Here is a 16,203-nt window from a genome sequence, read left to right as displayed (position 1 = left end):
AGAGAGAGAAAGAGAGTGATAGAGAGAGAGAGTGAGAGAGAGGGAGAGAGAGAAAGAGAGAAGATCCTCCTCACCGTTAGCCAGGGAGGGTTCAGAGACGCGGCAGTGTGTGGGGGGGGCGGGGGGGGCGTTGTATTTTTTCCCATGATGCAGTGCGATGAGGACGGGCCTGTGTGTGGTGATTAGCCGTCTCCTCTCTCTCCGAGCCGCGCGCTGAGTGATGGCCGGGCAGGCGGCGGACGGCTCAGTAAAATGGCAGCTCTGCTATGACATGTCAGCCAGGACCTGGTGGATGGTGAGTCTTGTGTTCGACTGTTTACTTTTAATTAATTCGGTTTTTTTTGCGGGGATAGAGCATCCGCCGTACTCGTGCTGTTCGCGAGATGGAAGTTTTGGAGGTTTTGTGAAACTTTTCAGGATTTTTTACGTTTATCCTTATTGTTGTTTCTGCTCTGGATGTGTATGTTTAAAAATCGGAAATGATGCCTTCCTTCCGGCCATTGGTAAGGTGCATGTGTCATTCATGATGGAATAGATGGTACATGCTGTGATTTGGGGCGCTGTCACTTTGATTTGTGCAGAAAGATGTTTGATTTTACAGTGATGAGCTATCCCCCCCCCCCCACCTCCAGTCGAACACTGTTGTGAGTAGTTTAGCAGGGCTGGTGTCTGGGGCTCGGTGATTCCTGTACCTGTGTGGCAGTGCTGTGGGAGCCTGCGCCTTAACGGCTGTGTGTCTGTCCAACACAGCGCTGTTCTTACATCCTGCATGCACAGCGCCCAGCGCAGCACCCAGTGCAGCACCCAGTGCAGCACCCAGCGCAGCACCCAGTGCAGCACCCAGTGCAGCACCCAGCGCAGCACCCAGCGCAGCACGCAGACCAGCCACTGCTCAGTCAGTCGCTGGTACAAATGCCCCTTCCCATGTTTATGTGCAGATAGCAAGGCCAGGGATATGCAAGCTGCCAAGAGTTAGGAAAATGGGATCCACTGCCTCAAACACACCAGCACACACATGCACCCACGCGCACACACACGCATGCACACACACACGCACACGCACACACACACGCACGTGCATACAGGACATGCAAACGCACACACAGATGCATCCACACATACTCGCACAAAAACGCACACATACTCGCACAAAAACGCACACATACACATACATACATACATACACACAGTCACTCACTCTCTAATCTCTCTCTCACACACTCACACACACACACACACACTCACACACACACACTCACACACACACACACACACACACTCACACACACACACACACACACACACACACACACACACACACACACACACACACACTCACACACACACACACACACACACACACACACACACACACTCACACACACACACACACACACACACACACACACACACACACACACACACACACACACACTCACACACACACACACACACAGCAAACTCCCCCAAACAGGTTGTTTTGTTTCAGAGGATGAAGAGCTTTACCTTGCAGACTGTCTCTTCCTCCCCTTCTCCCTCTGAACTGTCCCGTTACCGGGGCGACCCCTCGGTTCGCCTGTGCCTGTTTGTCAGCATCGCCGCGGACAATGGCCTCCCGTTCCCCCCCCCCCAAACCCCCCCCACCGCTCCCCCCCCCCCACTCCCCCCCCCCCCCGCGACGCGCGCGGGGAACAAGCGTCTGCTGACGGTCACTCCTTTATGAATATTAATATCCTGCTCAGGTCGTCCAGGCTGGTGGTACCCCCCCCACCCCCCCCCCCGAACCTCTCGTCGTCGTTGGTGATTATTGAGATTGACCCTGGCTGAGATTGCGGGTTTACAGACAGCGGGGCGCTTCATTTCGGCGGCGAAGCTCGCCCGCCGCCAGGTCCCCATCTGAAGCCCCAGGAGCTGCTCTCTCTCTCTCTCGCTCACTCCTGCTGTCCTCCTTTCCCAACGTGACTTTTCAGTCGTTTAAAACGCTGCTTCTCGTCCGAGAGCTCGCTCCCCCGCCGGTCCTACAGTCCAGTGGGGGACTTCTCCAGCAGGAGGATTGTTTTTTTTTTACATTTCCTCTTTTTCAGAGTGATACTAATACTGCGCGATATAATACTTTTTACTTTTTTCTATTTCTGCGTTTCGGTGTTTGTGTGTTAAGCCTCTTGTTTGCAATCAGGAGAGACCGGAGGGACAGGAACAGTTGATTGCACTGATTGGGTTTTGCTCACAGTTGTGGTGGTTTTCTGCTTAAGTCCTGAATTTAATTTAAGTGCACATTAAGCACAAAATGGCTGCTTTGTGAAAAGTTCCTGTGATTGAGATTTGGTTTTCACCAAGTCACATTTAAGGAAAAAAAAAAAAAAAAGCTGAAACAAACTATTTGTTTAACAGGCTGTTTGTTTGCTTGAAGGGCTGTGTTTGAAATTCAGATATTGCTGAACATTGACCAGTTGGAGAGATCATTAATCATTTAATGAATCCAGAGTTTCTGACAGAAGTACAAACATCTAGACTGTTCATAGAATTAATAGTTATGTACCTTAGATATGACAATATTTACTCAGTGAAATTGAACGGTAAAATATATTTTCTAAATGTAGTACAAATGCACGACTAATAAATTAAGTGAATTGCATACTTAGAGTACCGTATGGAAGCTATGTTACTGCACTGAAAATTGAATGAAAAATAAAATAACCTCTATTATTCTTCTACTTCTATTTTCTTCATCGTCTGATATGGAACAAGTATTAGTTGTATATTTGATTATTAATTTATTCCAATTATTTTTCATAAACTTGTAAAAAAAACAAAAAAAAAAGGTAAAGCATCTGACATTGATGTGTTCTGTTAATAATATTATTCATCATATAATTATTAATTGCTTATGTTATATTAATAACATTATTTATACATTTAATTTGTTATGCTGATGGCACAGCATGAAGAACTTGCCACCGGTCTGTGAAGTGCGGACAAGTACGTTGATTCACAGTAATATTTTCACCTAATCTCTTTTGGCACCTTCCCACAATTCCATAAAGTGATACACAAAAATAATTATTTAAATATTAACTACTGCCAATATTATTTGTAGAATACTGCAGACATAAGACTAACGTTAACCTGTTGTTAAAAAGTAAAATATTTTTGATTTTCTAAAAGGTGCTGAGTGTGTCTGATGGGTTTTGAATTGAAAAGAACAAATATGTACAAGTGCACTGTAGGCTTTGTGCATGACTCTGCACCTTTAATACCCTTTAATTGGGTGAAATAAAAATCCTAAAAACATACACAGCTGATTGTGTTAACACCATGTTAATTCATAATAATAGAAAAAGACATAAACTCTTTACACTCCACAAATCTGTATCTCTATAACAATAACAACGATAACTATAACAATAACACCATAGTATTATTATTATCATGATTGTTATTAATAATAGGAACAATAATAATAATGGTAATAATTTATTATTAAAAATAATAATAATTTGATAATAATAGTTTATTTAAATTTTAATCATAATGTTTTATTTTCAATTACAATTTTATTTACTCATTCTGTCCTGCTGCATGTGAATATTTACTATCCAACATTACTATTTAACATGTTTACGTTCATGAAAGAATGTTCATCGTTTGCATGTTTGATAATTTAGGGGTCTTCTGTTGTACGATCTGTGCACCCTGTATTTGTGCATCATTTGTGCTCTACTTTTGTGCTGCTGCTGTTTGCCTGTTTCCACGAGACACATGTCATGGCCTTTAGATCAGCAGGTCCATCATGATCAGTGTGTAGATCCGTGTGTAAATCTGTATGTAGATCTGTGTGTAGATCAGTGAGTAGATCAGTGTGTAAATCAGTGTGTAAATCTGTATGTAGATCATTGTGTAAATGAGTGTATAGATCAGTGTGTAAATCAGTGTGTAGATCTGTATGTAGATCAGTGTGTAGATCAGTGTGTAGATCAGTGTGTAAATGAGTGTGTAGATCAGTGTGTAGATCAGTGTGTAAATTATTGTGCAGATTAGTCTGTAGATCAGACTCACATGATTCTATACACACTGTTCCCGTGGTCAGTCAGCATAGTGCACAAAACATGGAGCAGGTATCATCCTACAGAACCAGGGGAAAAAACCCTCACAGTTTTACAGGAAATGTACTTTTTTTTTTTTTTACTGAAAGTTTTGGTTGCGCCACAGGCTCCTTGTTCCTAATATTCACAGTTCTGTCACTCTACTGCTGAAGCCAAAACATTTCAGTGTGATGCTTCTGAAAATTCGTTGGGGGGGGGGATAATAATGTCCTACATTACCAGAACCACCTGTAGTTAGGAAGCAGAGAGGTCAGAGGTCATGGAGGAGCTGAACACCTGGTTAGTCTAGAATCTGTGTTTTTCTGATTATTTGATTGGTTACTTGATCGACCGCACGATTTGATTGGCTGTTGGGGTCTCCCACAGCAGTGCGTTGTCCGTTTTAGACAGTGTGCTTGGGCAGCGAACTCGGGTGACCTCGCTGAAACAGGATTGGGTGGTGGTGGCTGCTGATGTCACAATGACCCATTGTGTTGGGTCACTGGAGGGCGAAGGGGGGGGTCAGGCCAGGCCAGGATTGGGACGTCCCACGGTTCAAGCTCCCCCCCCCCCCCCCCCATTTTCGCCAGCATAATGGGGTCAAAGTAAACAAGGGGACTTGCACACTGAAAGGGAACAAATTGGATTAGCCCAAAATGTTAGCCTCCCTGCTCAGCCGGCTAGTTCTCCTCGCGATGTGCGTGAATGCTTGCTTGTGTGTGTGTGTGTATGTGTGAGTTTGTGTGTGTGTGTGTGTGTGTGTGTGTGTGTGTATGTGTGAGTTTGTGTGTGTGTGTGTGTATGTGTGAGTTTGTGTGTATGTGTGAGTGTGTGTGTATGTGTGAGTGTGTGTGTATGTGTGAGTTTGTGTGTGTGTGTGAATTTGTGTGTGTGTGTGTGTGTGTATGTGTGAGGTTGTGTGTGTGTGTGTGTAGGGGGTTTGGAAACAAACTAATGGCCATCTTGGCTGCAGTGGATTTGTTTTGGGTCGCGGTCGAATGTCAGTACAGCTGGGATGCTAATGTCAGTTTCCAGTTTGTTTACTAACACCCCACCCCCCACCCCCGACCCCCCCCCGCCCCCCCCGGCAGCCCCAGGGTGTCCGTTTGTTTACTGACCCCCTGGTCCTCAGTGCCACAGACCTGCATCAGTCTGGGGCATGGATTACCATAAGGGTGTGTGTCTGGTAGTGTGGCTGTGCAATGGAGAAAGAGGGACAGGGAGAGAGGAAGAGAAAGGGAAGGAGAGGGACAAAGGGAGAGAAACAGGGAGGGAGAGAGAGAGAAAGAGGGACAAAGGGAGAGAGAGAGATGGAGAGAGAAAGTGGATGAGAGAGAGAGAGAGAGAGAGAGAGAGAGAGAAAGAAGGAGGGCATCTCTCAGACTCTTGGAAACATGTCAGCCCTGCCCCTCAAGTGTGACCAGCTGCCAATTAGCCGCGGAGCCGTGTGGTGCTTTATTGATTACGCCCCGCAGCTCTGGAGAACGCCGCGCTCCGAAACGTCTTCCAGCGAAACTTTAATCAGCCTGCTCTCGCTCTCCTGGCCCTCGCTTCTGAAGAGCCCAGGCGCAGCGCTAGAAAGTCTTTTATTTTTAATGAATCCCGTCACACTCTACGCTTTGTTTTGCCACAGAGCTGTGCTGTGAAGTGAAATTATCGAAACGATCAACATTTGATAAAACGATGATGAACACAACGATTTGTCGCAAACATTTTGTTGTATGTATCTTTGTGTAACATGCAGATTTAGACATTTTAACCCTTTTAAAGAGTATGAATTTTTGGAATGCTTTTTCAGAAGTCTAAGTCAGTGTTCTAGAACTCAATTGCTTTCAATTACCAGTAGCGATCGTTACATCAGCATTAGAATGTTCAGTTCAGAAAATTCTAAAATAACTGACATATGACATATGGTGAAGACGCAGGAGAATCAAAACACGTCAGGTTTATTTTGCATCTGTGGACTCCAGACTTTCTCCTTTCGCAGGCTTAACCAGTGTCTAAGCTGCATGCAGTAAGTGCTGTTCTCAGACAGCCTAGCTTAGTGGTACCCAAACCCGTTCCTGGAGATCTACTGTCCTGTAGGGTTTCAGTGCCTTCTGATGATTTGTTTAGAGGACGTGGACCAGGTACAGTGCAGTTTCAGAGACCCTCCTGTAGTTAACGACAAGGGGGGACAGAAGAAATTTAGGAGTTGAAAATCTGTTTGCTGCAATCTTTGCTGTAACTCTGGATATAATGTATTTCCTAATAATGCGCGGCTTGTTTCTAAGAGAACAGCCTGTACCGTCGGCGCCTTTCATGAGCGCAGGCTTTGAGTTTCCTGTGGGTGGAGTCTCGAGTGTGGTGTGTCGTTCGGGCTGGGTCCGCGGAGCGGAGAAGGTTCCGGATTCCTGAATGGACGTGCAGGGTACAATGCCCTCCGTTGTGTTCCGGTCGCCGTGGCGATCTGTGAAGGAGGAAGTGGCAGAGGTGCAGGTGAGGGCCTTCAGAGGAAAACACTTGGGGGGGGGGGGGGGGGGGGGGGGGGGGGATGGCCCTCCCTCCTTTGTGATGTCACAGGTCACACGGTGCGGAATTGATGGTGCCAGAGATTCTACAGATACACATGCGAAACAGCAGATATTAATTCTCCTGTTCCTTCACGCAAAGTTACCCGACAACACAGTTGACAATCAAGTTACGGACATCAAATGGGGACTGAGACAGTAGTATAACGGTAATTAAAGAGCAGAGCAGATGTTAAAAAAGGAAGCATTTCTGGAAGGCCTTCAGTGTTTCAGCTATGCAGTCTGTATGTCCAAGTCAGCAATACTCTCAATACGTGCACATTTTCCATCCAAAAATGCTTGTGTTTGCAAGTAACACACTGGGATCGCTTTAAAAACTTGGATTTGTTGCAATGTCAGCATACGTTATGAGTTGCTTTTTTCCCTGTAACTGTGATGTCCAGTTTCAGAAAAATATTTTTTTTCCCCACACTTGTTTTTTTGGATGTTTTGGTTTTTTTTCATGCGTTTGATTTAATTTACACAGTGGACAAGCTGTTTCTGTTTCTCTGACAAAACGTTCCTTTGTTGCCATTGAAGAGAAAACTTTTAGGGGTCATCACTTTTCCAAGCATAGTCCAAACACTGGGCTTGTGCCGCAAAACCACTCCCCCTTGTGGTCTTCCTGTGAATTTGCATAATGTCTTGCTGAGTATTTCTGGATTCTTGGAGTGCCGAACTTGACATTGATCTCTGTGGGTTTGTCCACTTGTTAAAATGTTGTAAGACATTTTCTTCTGCCTTTTCTTATGACTGTTTCTCATTGAATTTACAGTTCCTTGGCTGTCGCCATTTATTTTACATCCTGATTGATTCTCGCAAGTGATCATTAATTCATTATTCATTAAGAGGAGAATTTTATTCTTGTGGTTGTATCTGCTCCTGGATTTCATGCTAACTTAAGCCCTTAATTTTTTAACTAGCCCCAATAATTTCTGTGACACTGTGACAGTTTATCTTCATATATTAACATGTTGATGAAAGACTGCTGAAGGTTTTTCTAGTGGCCCTGTATGAAGTGCTTGGCTGTGGCTTTATCTATGAGTGCGTGCAGCCAGTTGGCTAATTTAAAAAAGTGACTGGCAGTTGGTGAAAACGTATGCACAGTGAGACGTATATATGCTCTCTGGAAATGGAGCATCACACCCCTGACATTCAAGACTGATATGTCGGTTTGTTGAAAAGCGATTCACGACTGGTCACGTCTTGTAACGTATTTTTTGTGCTTGCGTCTTGTTCTTGATCTTAAAGTCTTTTTTTTGCAGTGAACGACATTGTTTTGCGTCGCTGAATTTTCGTAAACACTTGTGAGGTTTGATTAGATTTCCGACCCGTGACAATATTATGGAAGCTGGATTTGCCAAGTGCGAATATATGACAGATACAAGTAACTGCCAAAAATAACGGACACACCTGAGTAAAGCTCGTGCTTCCACACAGGTGTGGTTCCCGGGTTAATTAAGCAATTAGCACCTCAGCATGCCCGCGGCTGTTTATCAAAATGCTGGGCTAGATCGCATACTCCTCGACTGCGAAGTCTGTGCGTTGATTAGAGATGCGAGGCAAAATAGAGAAGAAACTCAGGAATCGTCTGACGGCAAATGTCAGTCTAAGACACCAATAAATTCCTGCAGATTACTAACATTTCTAATAAAATAAACTAAAATAAAAAAAAGCTCTATTTTCACCAATATTCAGGGTAATTTGTACTATGATTATTGATATACTGACTGAAACATTCTGCAGCAGTATTCTCAAATTACTGGCCTGAAGTATTTTCAAATGCAAATGTGTCTTTTTAATGAAATGACCACAAATAGTTCATATTTTTCATTCGCAAAGTGCTACAGAAATCTGAATTCGTTATATTTCTCCGTGCTTTAATTGGCTCATTTTGTTTCGTGGGCAATTTCTCAGTATATTCCCTGAGGACACTTTCTGTCAAACGAGGCAACGTGTTTATTGTCAAAAAGGATATTAGGCTGACAATACACGTTTCACGTAACAATCGCTGACATATATCATTCTCTAAGACACCGTCGGGATTTGTTGGGACAAAAGTCGGCTGTGATAAAGACGCTGAAAAGAGCGACCTCTTGTGGAGAATTAACAGAACAGGTGCTGTGATTTTAACGGGTTGAAATAATGGATAGCATATGTGGCAAATTACGTCGCCCGCTCATAACTGACAGAACGTGTTATCTTTAATAACTGGGACACGATGGACGAGCAGCTATTGTCTTTTTCTACAAAGTCAGCGATCTGAATTCTGTTGTTGAAACATAATTTACTGAAAGACAAAAAAAAAACAAAAAAAAAAACGCGCGGTTAAGGTGATACCGGGCGCGTGAACAATGCGGCGAGGTGTGGCCAGAGCGGTGGCGGTGTCGGGTGCACTGCGTTCCCGCAGAAGACGCGCATTCTTGTCATCCAGGCGGGCGATTAGTTACATGGAAACGGCGCGGCGTTCTGTGATGTAGGCTACCCGTCCTCGAGACGGCATTCAGGCAGGGTTTCATACAGGGCCGCGAAACCTGGTTTTTAAAAACCCCCCGTGGAAGACCGAGATCACATTCGTTGCCTCCCATTTCGCCGCCAATATTCGGTTTCGTCCGCCTGCTTTATATCTGAAGGTCACACAAGTTCGCTGCGAGTGTTCTTACTTTGATTCATCCGGCCCAACCCGCCTCCCTCCCTGTCTTGATGGTGTCACGATAACACTCGGAGGCAGAAGTTTTCCCCCCTAGTCTTGTGCATGTCATGCAGTTCAGACGACCTAGCTTTTTTTTTTTGGAGTAGACAGTTAAGTGCAAAAAGTATTGGGACAGTGACAAAATTCACGTTGTTTTGCTCTATACTCTAGCACAGATAATTTGAAATAAAACAACGAAAACAAGGTTAAAGTGAAGACTATGAGCTTTAATTTGAGGGTAATTCCATCCGTATCGGGTGATCATTGCATTGCAAGTAAAAACAACAGAAATTAAATTCTGGTCAGTTGTCTCAGAAGAAACTATACAGGGCCGAGTTCCCCGACGATCATGTCAAACTGCCACCAGGACCACAGCTGATATTGCAGACGCCGAGGTCATGTCCTCTATATTACTTCTCCATGTCCACTTCCAAAGCCTGTATTTAATTTCATTATTTACTGAGAACATCAGCTGCAATTCATTTGGTACTGAATGGTCTTCAATATTTTCTCAGAATTAAGCCTAATCCAGAGGCACATGTGCAGCATTTACACCCTAAAATGCATCCTCGGTTCAATAACTAAATTAAAGTAAAAAAATTGGCACTCTTGACCTTTGTATTTATTTGGTCCTGGTTATGCACCTGGCTGCCACTATATACACACTATACTACATTAAAAAATCACTGTCTGGTGTATTTCACTCTAGTAGAGTAGAAGTAGTTCGTATCGGACTGTTTCACTGGGAATGTTGCCGTGAAAGGCAAGGACAGTGCTGCCCCCTTGTGGCCGTTTAAGCCACAACTTTTGGATTACAAGCTCGGCCTCTCCCGTTCACTGTTACTGGGTCCACGTTGCGAGTGCGGTTTTCTGTGTACATGTCTAGTCTGGCAGGGCAGACTTGCTTGAAACTCCTTGGTTTGTGGACACCAGGGATACCAGGCCAGGAGGACTGTAGTGTCTGCTGTTTTTTTTGTTGTTGTTTTTTTTTTTGGTGTGCTTCCAGCGCATGAAGTGCTTACTTTAAGTCTCTTAAAATGGACTCGAGAGTCCACGCACCCTGTTCCCGAGGCCCAAAATGTTCTGTGAATCGAAACGAAAGCAGCAGAGTCCCCGCGGACCCTTCAGCCCTTCGGGACGAGTGTTTGAGGTCCCCTGACAGGCACCGCGGGCCCAGGTTTTTGGCTGTGACTCTGCGCCCGTGGCAACGGAGGATGGGCAGGTGACTTCAAGGGAGCTCGGCGTTTCCATGGTGACGGCCATCAATGCTGGGGGACGGCCCGTCCCCTGCCTAAATCGTTGGCCCCGCCGACTGTGACATCACAGGTGGCACCGGGCCCAGGGGTGACCGATTGAGTTAAGGGGGTGGGGTGGGGTGGGGTGGGGTGGGGGGGGGGGCAGGACAAAGGTAGGGGGAGCACCTTCACCTGATAGCCGTCCCGTGACGATTAGCGAGCGTTCCGGTTTAAATGAGCATCGCCCCTCCACACCTGAGTCCTTTCTCCACCTGATCACATCAAAGATGGCCGCCCCTGCCGTCGCCCATCCCACAGGCTGTCACTGTCAGTAGTAATCAACCGGCAAACAAACACAAAAAAAAACCTCTGATCTCAGATGGCTCTGTTACAGTTTAAACGATGATGATGATGATGATGATGATGTTGATTTGACGCACGCCAAGGCCAAGCAACAGCGCTAAGACCGGGGAGCGGAATCGGTTACCGGGGGCTGGGTCTAAACGGGCACGCTGCAGGCCGACGACCGTTGAGAGGTTCTCTCTGCCCCTCCCCAATTTCGTGGCCTACCACCTGCTCCTGTGGCAAGTGGGTGCCTGACGCCCCCCCTCCCCGTAGACCGGTGAGACCATCCCGATTGGGTCACCTGTGCATCGCCATGGTGACCCTGACTCACGGTGCTTCAACCGCAGATATGGTGTATCATACAGAACAGGTACACGCACCATGGAAACAGGTGTGAGTTGGGGTGAGGGGACGGTTAGGTTGGAGTATACTCTCTTTCTCCTTTTAATTTAATCGTTTAATTGAGGATGCGTTTTAGGGCGTAAAGGCTGCACGAGTGCTACTAGATAAGGCTTAAATTTGAGAAAATATTTAAGACCATTAATTCTGCAGCTGATGTTCTCATTGAAGAATGAAATGAAATATAGACTTTGGAAATGGATACGAAAAAATACTGACCTCTGTGGACATGACCTCTGTGTTTGCAGTAATATTTAAACGGTCCTGCCCACAACACGTTTTTCGGCCTGGAAACTTGGATAAGTACACACCTGCTGCTTTGCGACCCGTCTGCAGCGCACCTGTACGTGGAATCAAACTCTGCAGGTGTGTCAGGGTTCCAGGGCCACAGAACCAGGCCACCGGGCCAAAGGTGTCCTGACCACGGACCGCAGAAAAAGAGCCTGACAAGAGAGGGGGTGTGCCACTGCTACTCTGGCCTTCGTCCAACACCGTGATTTACCTGGAGAGCTACAGGTGGCTCCCCAGGTGAGATTTGCTGCTCAGGAAGTAAAAGATTTGGCGGTTAATACCTGGGCGGGGTCTTGTTTTTATTCATTTAATTACTTACCTACTTTTTACATGTGTAAGAATTATAATTGCAGTACCCATATAATAATTATGTAATTGTTATATGGATACTGTACTTATGCGCTGCCGTTATGGCCACCGGATTAATCCACTGCGACGTGGGTATAATGGCACGTTATGGATCCCGTACGGACATTTCACGGTGAAAGGGCAGACGGCAGGTCTGATGGCTCGCGCAGTTCTATCCTCTCTGGAAAGAATTCGTTCATGCAAAGAACGTAACACGGCCGAGATCCCAATGTGGATATATAGCATATCGAAATATTTTAAATATCCAAGCTCAGCATACTTTATTTTACGTGGTTAATGTTGCCGTGAATGTAGTGTTTGAGCTTGTGGATTCATAGTTCAGCCGTGATAGAAGTCGCCGTTAACGTCGTGTATGGAACAACACTAATAAAGTTTTCCACCCAAACTTTAGCGCAAAGGCATCGCGGGCAGCCTGCTGTGGTCAAATCTGAGCAGCATGATTACAAATTAGAGTCTCAGTATTATGTAGGGCACTTTAATTCTGTACTTATTTACATCTGTTGTGATATGAAATTCTGATTTTTGCACGCATTTCTACTGGGAAATACCCGGAGAAATCATTTTAATGATTTAATTTCATAGCAGAAACCCATCCATTGTGAATTCCATACTGTTTCTCGTGTTGTGCAAGTTAACCGTTTACAGCCAGATAGGCTACCTGTTTACTGGAGTAATCCCGGCAAAGTAAAAAGTAAATAAACAAATATAAGTTATAGCCTAACTGGTCATGACAGCAATGCCCCACTGGAACTAAACCCGCAACCTTTACACGCCTGTCCACTAATCACTGCCATCAATAACGATAAATAAGAGGTAGGCTATTCTCAATTTGGCTATTGGAATTGCGTACACATATCACGTATACACATATGTTGTTTAATATTGTAATTATAGTGAATATTAAAAATCGTTTTCCGCAAATATTTTCCTTACGATGTGAAATGTGCGATTGATTTGTGGTTCGCAGTTCAGCGTATCGTTCTGTATTCTTTCTATATTTACTTTATTGTATTTAATTTGAGAAAGCCGGGCTTGTCTTCATTTTCACAACCACCTTTCAGCTGTCCAGTTTCTCCCTCTGCTGTCCTGTACATAACCGAAGTTCACATTTGCTTTGCGATGACATCAATAAAAATGTGCTTATATATATATATATATTAGTGATTAGATTGCATGCATGGCGAACAGGTTTTATTTCAAAATGCGTCCTGAAGCATTTTGACGTACAGAACCTGAAACTAGTGCAATGCAGATAGACACGTGCAGGTGATTTTCTTGACTAAATTTTAAATATTACACCTACAATCAATCTAATTCCAAAAATATCAAGCGTGTTATTCATCCGCAGTTTATTTGGTATAGCCTAATCGATTTAATATCGTCATAAATCGTTTCGACGATGCTGACTACCACGATGTAGATATACGAATATATAACCATTTCCCCCAATAAGTAGCCTGCCTGAACAAAATAATATGTAAATCAATTAAAGATTACAGGCCTTGGCTGTACCGTATAGGCAAACAACGTATCGTTTGTATGCTGCTGCTGGGAGTTGAGGCTTTTGTTTGTTTGTGATGCAGTAGCCTACGTAGTGCTTCTAACGGAAAGGACACTGTTTTAGCAGGGGTGTTCTTCTCCCCAAAAACCCCTCTATGCTCTGTCTCATGACACGCGGTCGCCTTAAACTTATACAAGATGACCTTGAACATATGGTTGATTTATAACCGGTAATATATCTGATGAGGTAAAAGAAATAAAGTGGAACTCTGATGTGTAATAAAAGGCAACGGAAAGTCGTTTATTGTTCTTCCGAATGAACAGAACTTAAGACAAAGGGCAGTTTAGTCCTTTCAATTAATTTAATTGATGAACTCAGAGGTTTAAGTGACGCCTGTTATTAAAAACCACTGCGTTCAAGTGAAACGTATGGAATTCTCAGCAGACCAAATGCTGAACTAATACACAGACTGATCTTTCCCACATGTAAATTAGCACCATTAAGAAAATAACCATGGCTGCGTAAAATTAAAATAATAGGCTATAGCATATATTTGCGGAACTGCAAATTAAACCAATGTGGAATAAGGTAAAACTGGGATCATTTACGATCCCGTCCCACTGCGTAAGGAGCAGCCCATTAGTGCTAACGAGGGAATCGAGCACGTTTCTGTATAAAGAGAGACGGTGAGAGAAAAGGGTAGCCGACATCTAATTCACCAAATAACACATTAAAAACTAAGGGACACACTGCACTTACAGTCGTACCGCCTACCTGAGTTGATGGCTTCCAGTGAAACTATGCATTTTCTTTTAAATTTTATGAGAGCAAGTCGAAAGTTTTTCCCCTGTTGCTCTGCCGCACCCCCTAACATATCTGTTCGAGTTTGCATAAGTTTAGCCTGTTTTGTTTTGCACGATTGGACGCGCCGTTGCGCGGACTCAGAAGTGAAGCTGTGAGCTCGTAAAAAAAAAAAGAGAACGGTCGAATAAATTACTCCAATTCAGCGGATTCGTTTGAAAAAATTGTGACTTGGCGTTCTCAATATTTACACCTTACGCAATTAACCCGCAACGTCGCCGCACGGTGAGTCCGATTGTAGCCTACAATACTATACCAAATCTAAAAAGAACCGTACCAGTCAGTATTAAGACGGGACGTTTGAAATGAAAGCACGAGGCAGCTTACAAAGTGTGTTGTTTAAATTCGCATCCCCAAATTTCGTCATCCCCAGAATTATGTGAACTCACAGTTAAAATTCCACTGCCGTTACGATGTCCAGTAAATGAATACGTAAATACAACCTCTTGTCAATTAATGTAATGCTTATGAGAAATAATACAACCAATAGTTAAATTACTTATTAAAATAGCTCACAGTTTAGATTAACAAATGACCATTCAAAAGACCAGCCCTTGCGAATCTATTATATGACGCAATTACATCACCAGGTTCTGCAGACACTATTTATAGGATAGATCAATTGTATGTCAATTGTGAGGTCGTATAATTATAGAAAATTAGGGAAATTTAAGATAAGTTCATTTGTAAAAAAAAAAAAAAAAAAAAATACATTTGAATGCATTTTAAGATACTTATACATTTAGGGTAATCCAGCAATAACATCACATTGTTTATGTCCCTAAATTGTATGACCATGGTAGTGTTAATGGATTGTAATTATTAAAATGAATGTAATGAGAACACATTCAGATTATGGCTGGATAAAGTGTTCATATAAAGAAATTATTTATTAATTGCCCTTCGGCGAATACATTTATTTTTTGTATACTTATTTGAAAGACACATTTGACTGGAAATAGCATTTTTACCTATTCCACTTAACAGCTATCTGTGTGGACCATTAGAGGTCCTACTTGCATTACAGTAGTCTTAGACAGACTGGATACAAAAGACGTGGAGTCTGTTACTTTTTAAAGAATATACCTTCACATCTAAAAACACTCATGGCCTCAACATCACTTGTAAGCATGGTGCAGTATGTATGTTCATCCTTTCACAAATTAAAACGGACATATATACACTCAGAAATAAAGGTACCATAGAGGTACATATTTTGTTCTTTCAGGAACAAATTTCCCAAAATATACCCTGAAATGTACCCCATAGTAGTCTGTTTGGGTATTAATACACAATTTTTGCAAGCAAAAAAAGGTACAAATGAATTATATATTGTCAGCTAGAGGTACAATTGTATGGGGGGCCACCCCAGTGATAAGCATTTGTACCTCTTTAGGCACTATTTGTACCTTTTATTTAACAAAATTAGTGTAAGCTATTAATGTAATTTCTTAAATAAATAAAATAGAACTAGGCTACTGTTGTTGTTATTAGTATTTGTGGTGTGAGACTCGCTGGCCTATGGTGCCAGGACTGGCGTGTTGTTCTCGTGGCAGCTTTGTGTCTCACGCGGGCAGCGGTGCCAGGCTGACTCTGCGCTACACACCGCCAGCTGGATCGGTATCTCTAAACGCGCGAGCTACCGCTAGCACTGTAGGCTACATGTGTTGCCGATGTTTGGAACGGGGACACAAGCCCAAACCTTTATTCTCATTTAGTATCATAAACTGACCTTAATGCAGAACAGAAAATTGGGATTAGGCCATTCGTTTTATATTTTATGATATGATTTTTTTAAGAAGAGCTGCCTTTACGATTTCTAAAAACACTGCAATTCATACCAGCAGACGACAAACTGGTATTGATTATCCATGCAAAG

The 16,203-nt window shown here is 43.5% G+C and overlaps 1 long non-coding RNA gene and 1 pseudogene across 1 annotated transcript; one reads left to right on the top strand and one right to left on the bottom strand.

The window, feature by feature from the left end:
• The first annotated feature begins 138 nt into the window (after nucleotides 1-138).
• LOC118227999 overlaps nucleotides 139-16,203 on the top strand; it is a 96,679-nt pseudogene continuing 80,614 nt past the window's right edge.
• Nucleotides 5,899-14,367, bottom strand: LOC118228000. Its single transcript, XR_004765393.1, has 3 exons — nucleotides 14,238-14,367; nucleotides 6,370-6,531; nucleotides 5,899-6,236 (listed from the first exon to the last, which is right to left on the bottom strand). It is a non-coding gene; the product is annotated as an uncharacterized LOC118228000 (long non-coding RNA).

Source organism: Anguilla anguilla, chromosome 5 (genome assembly GCF_013347855.1).
Source record: "Anguilla anguilla isolate fAngAng1 chromosome 5, fAngAng1.pri, whole genome shotgun sequence".
NCBI lineage: Eukaryota > Metazoa > Chordata > Actinopteri > Anguilliformes > Anguillidae > Anguilla > Anguilla anguilla.
Note: the sequence above shows the minus strand (reverse complement) of the source record. Positions and strands in the feature narration are given on the sequence as shown.